Source organism: Heptranchias perlo, chromosome 24 (genome assembly GCF_035084215.1).
Source record: "Heptranchias perlo isolate sHepPer1 chromosome 24, sHepPer1.hap1, whole genome shotgun sequence".
In the NCBI taxonomy this organism is placed as follows: Eukaryota; Metazoa; Chordata; class Chondrichthyes; order Hexanchiformes; family Hexanchidae; genus Heptranchias; species Heptranchias perlo.
Genome location: NC_090348.1, coordinates 25,223,216 through 25,239,341, shown reverse-complemented (window position 1 = coordinate 25,239,341; position 16,126 = coordinate 25,223,216).

Here is a 16,126-nt window from a genome sequence, read left to right as displayed (position 1 = left end):
ATTGGCATCCCATCCACCACACTAAACATTCACCACCGGCGCACCACGGCTGCAGTGTGTACCATCTACAGGATGCACTGCAGCAACTCGCCAAGGCTTCTTCGACAGCACCTCCCAAATCCGCGACCTCTACCACCTGGAAGGCCGAGGGCAGCAGGCATGTCCTGCATGTTCCCGTCCAAGTCACACACCATCCCGACTTGGAAATATATCGCCGTTCCTTCATCGTCGCTGGGTCAAAATCCTGGAACTCCCTTCCTAACAGCAGTGTGGGGAGAACCTTCACCACACGGACTGCAGCGGTTCAAGAAGGCGGCTCACCACCACCTTCTCAAGGGCAATTAGGGATGGGCAATAAATGCTGGCCTTGCCAGCCTGCCCACGTCCCATGAACGAATTTAAAAAAAACACATGGCACTAGTCTATTGCTGTTAAGATTAATCTAATGTTTGCAATATTGCGAAGAATGTACCTTATCTTTAGCACTAATATTACTTGACGACTAATAGAAGTGAAACATCTTGCCCACTACCACTGGCTTAACTGTCAATAAATAATTTTAATAAATCATTTTTATTTAAAATGCAATGCGTTGTTATTTCAAGTATTCTTTTATTGACAGCCATTTCTTCAAAAAACAGATTGTTCTGTAACTCTGGTAAAGTTATTAACATTTCAAAGGCTTAATGTCCTTTTGCTTTCGAAAATATGAGAGTTGTTAGTTGCAAACGTGTATCATACCACTACGCCTCAGACCATAGCTTTCAGTGTTTCACATGGGAAATCTCCAGAAGAACCTAATGAGGTTTAACATTATATGAAAGTCATGGGATCTGAGAAGAAATTTACACCACTTCAGATTAATTCAGACTATTTCTCAATTTCTACTGATAACATATCGTCCTTATAATGTACATAAATATATATGTATAATATTACTGATTTATGTCAAGCTGTAATGTGGTGAAACATTATTCTAATGCTGTCCATAAACATCTAATATACTGTGTATATATATTATTTCATTTGAAAACAATTGTTCAGAATTCTTCCCAAATTGGGTATTATTTTCAAAGAATAGTTTCAATATGACATTTCCCTCATTTTAAGGGTTTATAATTAAAATGATGCTTGGCACATCCAAATTGTGTGCAGCTCTAAAGCTTATGTCTGAATAAAGGCAAACATTTATCTCTACCTTGTCATGGCCACGAACTCCATTGAGGTGAGGAAGAAAGAAGAGGACAGATCAACAGGAAGGCCTATCCTGTCCACAAAGTACAACATCTGCTGCCCAATACCGATATTGATGGCAACCAAAGAAAGTACATAACCAGGATTGTTCTAACCCCTTCGCCAAAAGGGGAGAGTGTGGTGGCTAAGCTAAACGTAGCAACACAACAGAGTTACTGAAAAAACCAGTGGCCATGTGTGTAATATCAGATGTGACTATGAAAATAACTTGGTTCCTTTCAGTATCAGTCCCTCCGCAGCCAGTGAACAACATGGCAATTTAAATCGTTGAGCAGCTGATCTATATAGTGATAGCTTTCACCTATTTTCACCCTGTGACCCTAGTATTTGCTCCATTTGATGACTTGTATAAATATAATTACAAGGTTCACATCTCTGCTTAAGTGTGATAGGAAATGAGCTTTACACAGGAGTCAGATAAATGAATAATACCACTCTGTGTTAATTGCCTTCGCTGTACATGCATGTTACAATTTATTTATCCAACAGTCATTAACAATTTATTCCTTCCATAATATTTTTGTTTTTGATGTAATAATGAATTTCATGGAAAGTGTCTCAGATGTTGATAATGAAATCAATATTTTATCATATTTATCCTTGGTATATAATACACCATTTATAGTCACTTCAAGGAAACTGAATTGTTGCTGCATAGACAGCCAGTGGAGCTTGGCAAGAAAGAAATGATGATAATGTAGGATGTTGTGTAATAGAGGTCTTGGGCTTTAGAGTTCTGTGCTGGAGTTTGTGATGGTAGAGGTGGTTAGACCAGTGAGTAGAGCACTTGGGAAATCATTCCTTGAGGTGATAAGTCTCAGCAGTGGTGGAGGAGAGGTAAGGGCATGACTACGCAATGTTCTGGAGGTATAAGATGATGGTCTTGGTGGCAGACTAGATGTGGGGTTGCAAGCTAAGTTCAGATCACTGAGCTTGTATACCATTGGGTTCTGCCTAAGTCAATAATAAAGAAGTTGGGGGAGTTGCAACCAAAGGCACACAAGTGCTGGTGAAAGTCCAACGAGATAGAAGTGTGAATTTACCTTATCATATCCTCAGCACATTCCAAAATATTTGACAATCAATGAATTACTTGTATTGAAGTGCAGTCACTGTTATATAGGTATGTGCAGCAGCTAATTTACACTCAGTAAATTCTCCAAAATAGCAAATAAATAAATCACTGGATAATCTGTTTTTTCTAGTGTTGGTTGAGGGAGGAATGCTGGTAAGGAAACTTCCTCCTCATCTTCAAATAGTGCCTTGGGATATTCTGCACCCAATTGAGCAAGCAGGGCGTCAGTTTAACATTTCATCTCTGATAATGCACCACTTTCTCATTTCAGCACTGAAGTATCAGCTCAGATTATGTACTTAATTCCATAATGGTGCTTGAACTCACATTCTTCTGACTCAGAGGTAGACAAATGAGGTGGCAATTCTCCACCAGCAACAACCTTATACAGGATGGCTTTGTTTTGCTGCTGTTGGCCTGTCGGAAAGGTTGACTCATCCAAGATTTGATGTTGAACATGTAATGAGCTAAAGCACAATTTTTTTTCCTGACCAATTTTCTCCACTATTGATTTCTCTTCCTCTCTTCCTTGGAGAGTTACAACATTACAGGTCACTCTTCAATACTTCTCCAATCTGACCATTATTCATACGTGAGCCTTGACAGTGAGTGCTGTCAGGTGATTCCACATGGGAATAAAGCAGCTAGCCCAATTGTGTACTCATCCTAATGTCCACATGTATGTAGTCCCAGCAAGGGTCATAGAATAAGGATCAAAAGCAGGAATCCTGGCCAATGTACCCTCCTTAATCCAGAGTGCTAAAGCCAATTGTAGCATCTCTATCATCACCTTGTTAAATATTGTACAGTTGTTTTTTATTAAGCTGATAATTATTTATGCCACTTCTAAAAATCCATAAAATTCTGTGGTTCACAATTGTAATTTGCAAGAATAGAATTCAAAATAATCTTATGGGAGTTGCACTTGAGCAAGAACACTTCCTTTGTTCCATTAATAAAAACGACCACAAGCACAAGCTTTTTTTTAATGATCAGCAGACGTTTTTTTTCAGGATGTGGGCATCACTGACAAGGCCGGCATTTATTGCTTATCCCTACTTGCCCTTGAGAATGTGGTGGTGGGCCTTCTTGTTGAACTGCTGCAGTCTGTATGGTGAAGGTGCTCCTACAATATTGTTAGGTAGGAAGTTCCAGGATTTTGACCCACCAACGATAAAGCAATCGTGATACATGTCCAAGTCAGGATGGTGTATGATTTGGACGGGAACTTGGCGGTGATAGTAGTCCAATGCACCAGCTGCCCTTGCCCTTCTAGATAGTGGAGGCCGTGGGATTGGGAGTCCACATTTGAATGTTAAATGTGCTTTGGGTGCTATTATTGGACAGGTATTAATCTGTTTATTTTAAATGAGATCAACGACATACTAAAAAAATGCACAAAGGAATGTGGTATAAACATATTAAGTGATCTTGTGAATTTTGCCATATGCCATGCACATAAAATACACAGCATATTTGTGGAAAATAAAAAAATGCAACAATGGGTTAAGAAAGAGAAAGAGAAAAGATCTTGCATTTATATAGCACCTTTCACAACCTCAGGAAGTCCCAAAGCGCTGCACAAAAATTGAAGTACTTTTGAATTAGAGTCACTGTTTTAACATAGGGAAACGTGACAGCCAATTTGTGCACAGCAATATCCCGGAAACAGCAATGAGATAAATGAACAGATAATCTGTTTTTAGTGGTGTTGCTGAGGATTAAATTTTGGCCAGGACAACTCTTTGGAATAGTATCACCTGAGAGAGTAGATGTGGCCTTGGTTTAACATCTCATCTGAAAGACAGCACCTCTGACAGTGCAGCACTCCCTCAGTACTGCAGTGAAGTATCAGCCTAGATTTTATGCTCAAATCTCTGGAGTGGGATTTGAACCCACAACTGTCTGACACAGAGGCGAGAATGTTACCACTGAACCAAGGCTGATACAAATGTTTTAATCTTTGATCCTCGAATGCACAATAAAAACTTGCTCGTGTTTATCTTGCCATTTCCTCTTTTCATCAGTCATTTTTAGGCCTTATTGTGTCATTCCCATTACAGTGGTTACGAGCGAAGCTTCCAACTTCTGCACCGACACACTCCCGTAACCTCAAATTGTTAGAGCTTGTGCTGATTATGATTACAGTGCCATTATGGGGGATTAATTGCTCTTTTCTCTATATGTAGCAACACATGGGGTAGAAATTGGTCTTGGGCTGTAGTGTCTGCGTGATATTCAGCTCTACTGAAGTCTATGGAACTGAATATCTGACGGGGAGTATAACGGAGGTGGGGGTTATAGTGGGCCGGGGAATATAACGGGTGGGGGATGTATTGGGTGGGGGTGTATAACGGGCAGGGGCATATAACAGGTGGGTGAATATAGCAGGCGGGGGAGCATAGTGGGCGGGCGGGGGAGTATAGCGGGCGGGGAATATATCGGGTGGGGGTGTATAACGGGCATGGGCGTATAACAGGCGGGTGAATATAGCAGGTGGGGGAGCATAGTGGGCAGGCGGGGGAGTATAGCGGGCGGGGAATATATTGGGCGGGGGAGTATATCGGGCGGGCGAGGGGTGTGGCAGGCGGGGAATTTAGGTGGGGGAGTATAGCAGGCGGGGGGTATAGCGGGCGGGGGAGCATAGCATGTGGGGAGTATAACAGGGGGTAGTATAGCAGGGGACAGATATGATAACACCCACTTTATACTAGCATCCAATGCAAATTTCTACCCCCATAAATGCATTCAATAAGAATATGTGGGAATATCGGGCTCAGACATTCATGTTCCCATTATGCAGCTCACCCAGGGTGGCAAATTGAGTAGGCTGCGTAATGGATGCACAGTCCTCTGCACCCAGTATTCCATGTGCACTCCTGTCAAGTGCTGCTCTGTGCCAGGTGTGCAAAAACAGGAACTTTGCCCTCTTCTTCACAATGTTGCTATATAGAGCATTCAGACCAATTCTCTCCCCCCTCCCCACCCCGCCCACCACATACACACTTATTTGTTAAGGACAAATAAAAAGAGAAAAGTATGTGCGAATGTATAACAATATTGAGGGTTTCATTTTATAAATTATGATTTTTTTTTCCTAACAGACATTTACTAATTTCATAGTAAGGTAGATGGTGCCTCTGTAAATATACTTTGTAACAATGATCATACTATTTTTGAAAGTAGAGCTATAAGGGATTACTGGCACAGCTGGGGCCAGAATTAACTACAAAAGTTTGGCACATTCCTCAAATTCTATAACGAGGGCAGGGTTGTAGTGGGAGGGGAGGACATGATATATACTTATTGTTTTAAAACACTGAATTGACACACCCTGTTATAAGGACTACATAGGGGATGCAAAATATGCTTAATACAAGGTTTTAAAAATGTGCTGTGCTTTATGCTTGCCTTTACACTAGTAGATAGAGTCAAATTCCCAAACTGAATAGACAGCAACCCCCCAAACAAAAGATTATTTTTCCACTCTTGCATGTGTCACTTTTCAGGGTATGTTACCCTAACTTTGAATACAAGGCCAGTGAGCGAGTGGATGGGGGGTGGGTTAAGGAAACAGATGGAATTAGTCCCTTGGTGCCCAGGAGTTATGGAGGCCCAAACAGGCTATTGATGAGGTTTACCTGACCTAAAAGATTATAGAATTCACAGCTGCAGTGTAATATTATACAAATCCAATTTAGAATCAGGGAGGCAGGGAAGTTTGATATCTTTGTTCTAGATCCTTGTGGGCTTGTACTTGTAGAGGAAATAGGAAAATATTGTGAGCTGTTCTGCAAAGAATTTGTCCCATTTCATAAAGCAGCATACATTGACATTAGAAAACATAGATGTCTACTATAAGTAATCTCATACCATGCCAAGTAGATGGGTTAAGTATAAATATTAGAAATTATGTCATACATAAAACATTCTTTAATATATACATCTTATTTTAAGTTAGACTCCCAATTTCTGGGTACAAATTAGGACTTATGTTGCTGCGTCTGTCAAGATAAATAATGCAAAGCAACCAAGAAGAGGTAAGAGGTGGTATGGTAATTATTTTGCTTTAAATGTTATCATGTAACTATGTAAGATTACAAATAAATACAGTATTAGATTTCCAAAAAAGTTCTGCATCATTCTTCATCGGAAGAAATGCAAAAAATCTGAGGTGTGCCTATCATAATTATTGTAATTAAGTTGAAAATCCTGGCTCTACAAACAGGATAGGATTTAAGATCATTTAATTAATTTATGTCTGGAGCAATTATCTTGATGAGGAGCTGTAAACATTGTGTTCAATTCAATGAAATAGACACACAAGACACTTTTAAGGTAAAAGAAAACCCTAGCTGTCATGGGCCCCTTCTTGTTTCTAAATTAATTTCAGTGCTGCTTATTGTCATATGGATCTATGGACTTTTAAGTGCTCCACTGCTTGATAAGCAATGTATTAAATACTGAAGCCTGGACTCTGGGAGCTGTCTAACCAGATCCCACACAAGCTGGTGATGTTACTTCAAAAGAATGTTTGGCTTGCAGGAGTCTGCCCTGCCTCACAAAGACTATACCACCCACCAGGATTCTACAGACACAAGAAGGATTATGGCGGGAAATGGCAAGAAAAAGAATAAACATGGGTTTCAAACTGGAAAATTAGGGGAAAATGTTTCTGCACAAATTTTGTAAAACACAATGAACAAACTGGGTCCACTGCAAAGCCTGTGAAAGTGGAGTTACTGAAGATGAATGAGTTAGATTCTATTATGTTACATCTCATTAAAAGGCAATGGGCAGGAAACAACATTATTTCGTGATCGCTTCCCCTGAAAAGAGGTTGACAAGATTCACCAGGGGGCTGCTAACAGGAGCAGCGTTTGCTTTGCAGAGGCCTTGTGCAAAGCTTCGGTTTGGGACCCCTACATTTTATAATGATACTAAATACTACCCACTTAATCTGGAGTCAAATCCACACATGTACGATCATGAAAAGTTGTGTTTGTAATAGGTAATATAAAAATAGTTCATAAAATGATCAGGGATCAGCTATTACCATGGTGCTGGTATCCTTTCACTGGATCTGCTCAGGGCCCATGACTGGCTCGGCATTGACCTCTCAACCTTGAGAAGACAGTTTCCACAGTCATTGCCAGGTAGTTGTGCTAGGGCCTGCAGAAATGGTTGGTATCATCTTAACAGGTGTGGCCAATGTGCCTACCTAGCTGCTAATTACCCTGGCATGCTGTTTCTCATGTAGTGCCACTATAAGAACAATGTAATATTATCGGGGTGTTTCTGAGAAGAAGGTTGGATCAGTTATCTTTGTCCCAGCTGCTTTTGGGAATACCCATACCTGCACTAATCATTTGCCAGAGCAAGGTATGGTCAGTTCTGTCCGCAGATGACGGTGTGTGGGTACCAATGGGTGGGTGCAGAGCAGCTCTTGTGCCATCTGACCTGCCTGGCATACTTCTGTAGGTCCCCCTCTTCTTCCAAACAAAACAGAGAGGACTATTATAATTGGGTAATCCATTGGTGGTAGTAGGGCAAAAAATAAACAATTGGCATAAAGGATCGTGAGAATTTAAATGGCAGCAGGAAAAGAAACAAAAATAAAATGAAAAACGGTTAAGAAATGGCTGAAACACATTTACCTTAATATTATTGTGTCCTTTCCATGACCTCCAGTGTACTTACCATTGACTTAGTGTTGCCTATCAACTTGGATGCGCATATCACATGGGCATGATTAACATATGACATTCTGCACGCCAGAAAAATGGCAAACATCATGCAGAAGAGACAGCCCCACGCACCCCCCCCCCACCCCCAAATTCATAATTACATGATGTACCCACCTGGTTGAGCTGGGCATTTCCAATACTGCTGGCTCCTAGCATCGAGAATTGCATTGGAACACAAATACATGGAGTTCTGGCAGGGCAAGTCTAACGTCCACTTTTCACTCCCAATTGCTCGACTGTGGCAGCAAATCTGGGCACAAGTCTCTTATGAACTACAATATGCATCTGGGTTCACTGTTGTATATGGATTAGTATAGTCCAGATCTGAAGGGGGGATTTTAACTCCCTCCACCAGACAGAAACCGGACATAACGGGAATACGTTTTGCCGCTTGGATGTTGTGCTGAGGCTGTTTTAATGCTGGGTGGTCGATCCGTCTGCCTGACTAAGGCAAATGCCTCATAGATATATGCAAACCATCATCTTATCACTCGGGTAGGTCTCTGAGGCTATTTTAATGTTTTACTGGTCAGAGTGTCCATTGTGGATGCTCCAACCAGTAAAACCTGCCACAGCAGAAGCGGAGATTCCTAAAGGTAAGTCAGATGAAGTGTCTCTGAACATCAGTGACATTGAATACTGTTTTCTTTTAATACAGAACCTGGAGTCCATTTTAGATTACCACAATTTTAAAATGACAAATATATGTACACAATAGCTATGTGTCATAGGATGAACATTCTAGCTTTGGTGTAAATTGGTTTTTGAACTAATTTCTAAGCCTTGTTTTGTTCTTTTTTAGAATGAGAAATTAAAAAGTTCCATCACCACCTAATCTGACCATAGATTAATATTTCTATGTTTTGTTATGTTCAATGGATTTCCTTGTAGAATTTGTGTAGGTGTGTGTGTGTGCTGTGGAAGATGCTGAATGATGAAGATATGAAATAGCTAAAACTGGTCAAATGAATGATTGCTCGGTTATATAAATACGCTTGTCTATCAGGTCAAGGTCAATAGGAATTCCTATACAGTTGTATGTTATAGTTCTGAGTGAAAAAACTATCAAAGTGTCATTAGATGTTTAGGAAATTAAATGGTTGCCGACTGTCGATTATTAAATTAGGAATTTAGTTAAAAGCACATTCTTAACTTCCTGTTTTCACATATTTGTTCAGTTATGTCTATACATTTAGACCTTGCAATCTTACAGCAAATCTTTTCCCAAGCAAAGGTATTCATTTTCTTTAAAACGACATGAAAGTTCCTGGTTAATCACCAGCTGTCTCAGTGTATGTCTCATCACTTCAGTTTTATGACCGTTTCTATCCTTTGTATACAGTTAAAGAAAGAAGTTGAAATAATTGGGATTATTTAAAGAATGATGTCAGTGTTACTCAGAGGAAAACTTGTTTAGTTTCTCAGTTGGCTTTCAAATGATGTTTTTGTATTGTAGAAGTTACTCAGTGTTGGACTGTAGTCAAGCTTCTCTCTAGCTTTGCCTGGGTAAGGAAAAGAGTTACAGCTGATTGTGAGGCCTTTCTGTTCCGATCACAAAAGACCCTCTTCTTTGGGAAAAGCTAAGTTTCCGGTATGAGATCATCAAGTTCAAGAAGAGGAAAAACTCCTTTCAATTTGAGCAGACAGCAGTGCAGGAATCACTGATTATTTGGCAGCCGGTCAGTGCGTCTGTCACAGACTGGCTCAATGATGACAGCCTCCACAGCTGCAGAAAGAGAGAGACTAAACACTGAGCATTTATCAGCAAATGACAGGATACAGACAATATGACTGGAACAACATGATCCTTACAGAAATATATTTATTAGATTTGCCTTGTAAGGTATTTATCTGCATCTAGTAAAAGACTGCAAAATGTAGTTGTCTTTATAAATAAACTGCAAGTTGGCTTTTTGTCGAGGTCTATTTTTCCTACACATGACATTAAAGCATTTACTGTTCATCGTACCAAACAAAAGCAATTATTGGTTTGATGACAAATGGGGGGAAGTATACTTGAAACTCACATCACAAACAAATTTAAAAAACATTGTTACTTCTGTGCTGTGTAGACATATTAAGGAGTAATTTTGACTTGAGTGATAGTGTAAAATGGTCAATATCGGATCAGCCGCCCTTTATACTTCTCCGATTTTCATTTCCATTGACATTTCCATCTTATGGGTTCCAGAGTCTGTACAAGGATACCACTTTAAAACATGTATTGATGGGCCGAATTTTAACTCGGAGCAGTTCGGTGGGAACCCACTCCGCCGAGTTAATTTCCTGCCCACCAAGGCAGCAGGAGGCCATGGTGATTTTAACCACCGGACCTTATTTAAATGCTGTCGGTCCACTTCCCGCCCAGAGGGAAGAGGTTGCAGAATGGCTGCCAGCAGGGGAAGATCAGGTGGCCCTGGCTACCCACCAGCTTCATGGTAAATGGCCGGGAGGAGGTTTTGGGAGGGTCTCATGGGAGGGAAGTGGGGGAATGGGGAGTCCATGTCAGGGGAGGCCACAACTTTCCATGTTAGGCTTTGAGGAGCTCTTCTGCTCCTCCTGGTCCAGCAGAGGACATTTCTTGACAAACTTGGAGGGCCTCTTTTTCCTTTCTACCAGCTGCCGACCTGCAGTAGCCTGGTGAGAAATGTCATCGGGTCCTATTGGGAGGATAGGACCCCGACTTGTATAAATTCATGTGGCTTCTTCTTGCTTTAGGCGGTTCTGCTACAGAACCCTTCAGGTTAATATTGGAAATGGTGGCAAAGGGTTGAGTTCCGAGCAACTAAGTAATCGGCTTCCTTTTAACTGTTTCTGCCAGGGAAATAGGGTTAAAATCGACCCCAATGATTTAATTCAAAAATATAAACATAAAGCTACTGTATTACTTCAATAAAATCAAGGTGAATGGAAACGGGCAAAGCAGTACCTTTGATAGTTAAATATTTCCTTGCTGTAATATTACTATCGCCGAGTGTCTGGCGATGGCTCAGTAACCTGTCCATCTCCAGAAAATGGCAACAGCTTCGGGCAGATGAGCGCCTGGAGGAGGGGAGTGGGACCCTTGATGGAGGAAATGCCATCAAAAGGCAGTTGAGCTAATCCTTGAATTAGACAATGGCATCGACAACCTGCAAACCGTGACGCAGCTGCAGTTCATGACAAGTCAATGAAAGAGCAACCATGGGCAGCTGAAAACACAACACCAGGGTAAATGTCTCTAAGGTATGGAGGACAGTCACAGGAGCTGGGATGAAAGTTGACCGATGATGATGATGAATATTACTACATTAACAGTTTTGTCACAATAACACTACTCATTTGAATTACTGGATTTTGCATTGTACTGTGATAGCTTTTGACAAGGAAGAGGCGATTTTAGTCAATTGAAGTTTATTAAAATACAGCACAAGTGATTTCAATAAAAGTTTTCAAAATCATGTTAAAAAAAATTGTTTAGTTAAAAGAGCAGTGTGGCACATTGTTAAGATGCTTTACTGTTTACTTTGTTTTACAGCATGAATGGAGCTTGAACGACTTGGAACCACATATGCAAGGCATTCTATGATATTCATTGCATCAGCTTCTTTTTTTAGCTTATTGCAACAACTGAAACAATCCACTTTATTTGTGTATTGTAGATGTATTCTAAGTGTCCTATAGTTAAAAGCTCTGTTCAGCTGCAATTGTTCAGCTGCAATTGGTTTCACTGACTGCCAGCCAAACATTTTCCATTCAGTGAAATACTTTTTGGCATGGATAATATGAACAGCTAAATGCATGTCCCTATTATGGAGTGAGAGAGCTGGATTGATCAGGTACATACATAAATATATATATAGGTGGATAGAGACATAGGCTGAAAAATGATTTGCTATTTGGTTATTAATGATGTTGGCTCTCCATAATAGTGGCCATGGTGGAGGGGCTGGGTGGGGGGATGGGGTTTGAAATAAATAGAGCACACAGGTCTCAGACACACTCTCCTCTGCCTCCAATGTATTTTGGAGTGAAGCAACTGGCAGCCATCTAGCAGGAACCTCCAGCAATGGTTTCCACAGCAGTTGGTCTGGTCCCAAGATGGGGAATGTATTGGATATTGAACTGATAGGAACTGGTTGGTCGCCAAACCATTCTGCCCCAGCTCCTCTTGAACCAGGTCTGCCCATTTCTCCCCCAAGGCATGCAATTTAAATGGAAGGAAAATGAGGTGGGCGCTGTTATGGGTGTGTGATCTTCCCTCCCCCACCCATTATCCAAGGGATGCTTTACACCGACACGGTGAAGATGAAAATCTACCCCGACTGTTCATGTGAAAAGCAGAGTGCTGTCATGAACCCCTCTGGATTGACCATGTTTAGTGTTATGGGTCGGAACTTTACATTTATGGGCCATATTTGGATCAGAAGTGCTAAACAATGGGAGAGAATGTACATGGTTTGTTTAATGTCATTCTATAACTAGATTAGATATGTATTAATTGGGCTGCACATTACTTCTTTTGCTGTTACATCAAAACCATATTTTTTGTCACAATATAAAAAGCATTTTCTGCATCTTGGACTAAAAAGACTATTGTATAAGTATATCATTGGTGTTATGCAGCTAATTGACAACATTATGCAGAACACAACAAAACTGTTAGTAGTGCTCTCCTGACATCAGAAAAATCCATTCTTAATATTATGGTGCAAAATGATGCCAAAGAGCTCCATGGGGTAATATTCCATAACTAATTGGTTTAATTGACAATTATATCTTGAACAATTTTACACAAAACAAGGACTGAGCATAGCAAGTTCAATCCAAATTCAGATATGGATCCTAATCTATTATTTAGAAGGCCCAGTTTCTATTTCTCATCACATTCAATGGTTTTATATACAGCTCTAGGTATTAGCTGTCATATCATCCCTGGGTGCATGCAGATAGGTTTACGGAGATAGTGGCCTAAATCTGAGCTGGGAGAACTCAAAAGCGGAAGAAAAGTCTCCAGGCGGACTCTGGAGGGAGAAATCAGAACACTAGCTTCACTCCCTGGACATAGGTACGGTGCAGAAAAAAGTTCAACAACCGTACCCAGTTAGTCAAGGTGTGAATCACTTTCTTCTCTGTCTCATTCTGTGCATCAGACCTTGCCATGGCTCCCACTCCTGCAGCACTCCCGTCCCCCACTGCACAACCTTGTTCTCCAATTCTCCTCTAATCCTCACTGCACACTGGATCAACACCCACCACCCCACCTTCTCCTTACAGTCACATTCTCAACGGCTGCTGCTGACTTCATAACAGGCGCAGACAGCAATCAGCGTTCACCTGGTAACAACTAGAAAGCTTTTCCCTCTTATCATAACTGCTTGCACATGTCACACTGTATCCACCTTCACAATTTGCTCACTTCTTGCTCCTTCTCCCTTTCACCATTCACACTATATCATTTAAGGGGCAGCTAAATAAGTACGAGGGAGAAAGGAATAGAAAGGTTTGCTGATAGGGTTAGATAAAGTAGGGTGGGAGGAGGCTCTTGTGGAGCAAACACTGGCATAGAAAGGTTGAGCTGAATGGCCTGTTTCTGTGCTTTAAATTTTATGTAATCAAGCTGCCTCACACATCTGTACAATCCTTTACAGCGGCCAAAGACTAACTCACTTCCCTTCTTTCTGCGGGACAAGATGTTGCACTGCACAAGAGAGAGGACCAAAACCGGCAGAAGGCCAGCCTCCCTACAAGCCCTCAACTCAATAGAGCAGGAGGAGGCACTTGAGACACTGGGGACAGGCCTCACCAGGAGTGTCGGAATGGAAAGGCTGGAGGATGTGCTGAGTAGGCTCTCTGTCTATTTCTTTTACCTCAAGCAGAAACACATACAGGTAGTGTGGCAACTTGGTGCAGCCTCATGTGGCCAGGTATCTGTTGCACCCTAACCTGCCCATTGCCTGCTGACTCTTGTCCTACTCTCCTCTCTACAGGTCCTTCTCATGACTCGGGTCCTGCTGGCGAAGAAGGTGAGCGGAACCGGCCCCCCGCGAAAATGCAATGTCACCCCGTCTATCTTACCCAAGCACCTGCTCTGTAATCAGCACCCTGAGCGGGAGATATAGTGAACTCGAGTTGGTCTTCACAGCATGAATCTCATGTCACTGGTGAACAGCAGCTGGCCATCATGGAAGGGCCAGCAGTGGAAACAGCTAGCCAGAGGGCAAACCGGGGTCCAAGCTCTGCTGATGAGGGGAGAGAGGCAGACTTTAGCAGCCGAACATTTAAGGAAAGATATTGCAGGTACACCAGCAAATGCTTGAGGCATTGGACAACCTGCCTAGCAGCTGTCACATCATGTCTGACAGTGTGGAGAAGTCGGCCTCTAGCTTGTCTGGAGTCCTGGCACAAGGCATGAGTTCTCTGCAGCAAGGAACACACTTCATGAACCTTTGGCACCAGCTATGCTAGCTAGAATGAAGCTCAAACTGGTGCCATTCAGGGTGTGACCTCCACCCTCCCCAACAGCCTGGAAAGGTTGGGGGAATCGCATGAGAAGGGGCCTTGATCGTGTAACAGACCTCCAATAGTCTGCTCTTGCACAGATCAGTGGGAGTCCTAAGCCGCAGCCCCGTTGGAGTGGCAGTGCCACTACGGGAGTGCTGCATATTGTCCTCTCTCAGGAAGACCGCAAATCTGCCACCTCACCACCCTCTCATTCAATGCCTGCCAAGATGCCAGGAAGTGACCAAGGCCAGGTTGCCCCAGCAGTAGCCAAGATGAGTCAGTCTTTAATGGGCGGGTCCTGCATTAAGTGGTGGTGCCATTAAAATCACATCGGGATCCTATCCATGTCATAGGAACGTGATTTACATAACAAAATGAGGCTGCCACCAGAAATAGGCGGATGGTTGAGCTGCCCTGGTCAGGACACTGTCCAAAATGCATCACCAGTGTAAATGAGGTGATGAGTGTACTGATACCATTTTGAGGCTGCTACTGTTCCGTTTATGCCAGGCCGGCTGAGTTAAAATTGGCCCTTGTAAATTTGGACCGTGTCACACTGGCTTCAATACAGGGGATTTGAATTCGTAAGATAAATATACAGTGGTGGTTATCTTCACATAGAACACATACTGACACTTTGATATACAGCAGTGAAAATATTGTATCACAGTTAATGGTGTATCAGAGAACAAAAGTGTTACTAAAAAAAACACTGCTTCAAGAATGAAATCGTGATTCCAATATAGTATAAACAAACTGAGATAGCATTATTTATTATTGTTTAATACTGCATTTTAATAAATGGGAAACATTTAAGTGCTTATTTTGTTGCCACGGGGGGGAAGAAAAATTGATAGGGCCTATTATTGGGCGCGGGTAGCATGATTCGCTATTAACCCACTCCCGATGGTTCCTGCACAGGCAGGATGAGATTTTAATGAGGCCTGAGGACTTACCTGCAAGCTGCGTTGGAAATCATCGTAGACATGAGGATTCAATGCAATTCGCACTTTCCACCAGCAGGGGAGACCCAATCTCTTAAAGGGAGGATGTTCACTTAAAATCTCTCAAAGGTAGCCGGTACCAGTTATTTGCTGAAAATAACAGACTGCTGTCTGCATGGAGTCTGAATGGAGCTCAGACATCGGACACATAAAATAAAAATGCAGGTCCCGTCCTTATGTTTACACACTGATGAATTCTGCTAAAACATTGAATAAAGGTTGCACACTACTAAATCCCACATCCTCCAATCTGCATGCCAGACCTCACTAACCTGCCGATCTGAGTTGGTACCAGGCCTGCGAGAATGAGTGCACCAAGGTTCTCTGCTGATGCACTAGAGACCTTGGTGCAAGAGGTGGATAGAAGGAGGGACATCCTACCTCTGCAGTGGGGGTGGTGGTGGGGGGTAAAAGGCCCTCCAGATATATGCCCAAATGGCAGTGGGAGGCAGCGGGGGACGAAGTCAATGCCAGGTGTACAGCACCACGAACATGGATGCAGTGCAGGAAGAAGTTCAATGCTTTGACACGAGTGGTCAAGGTGAGTGAGATCAACTGTCAAG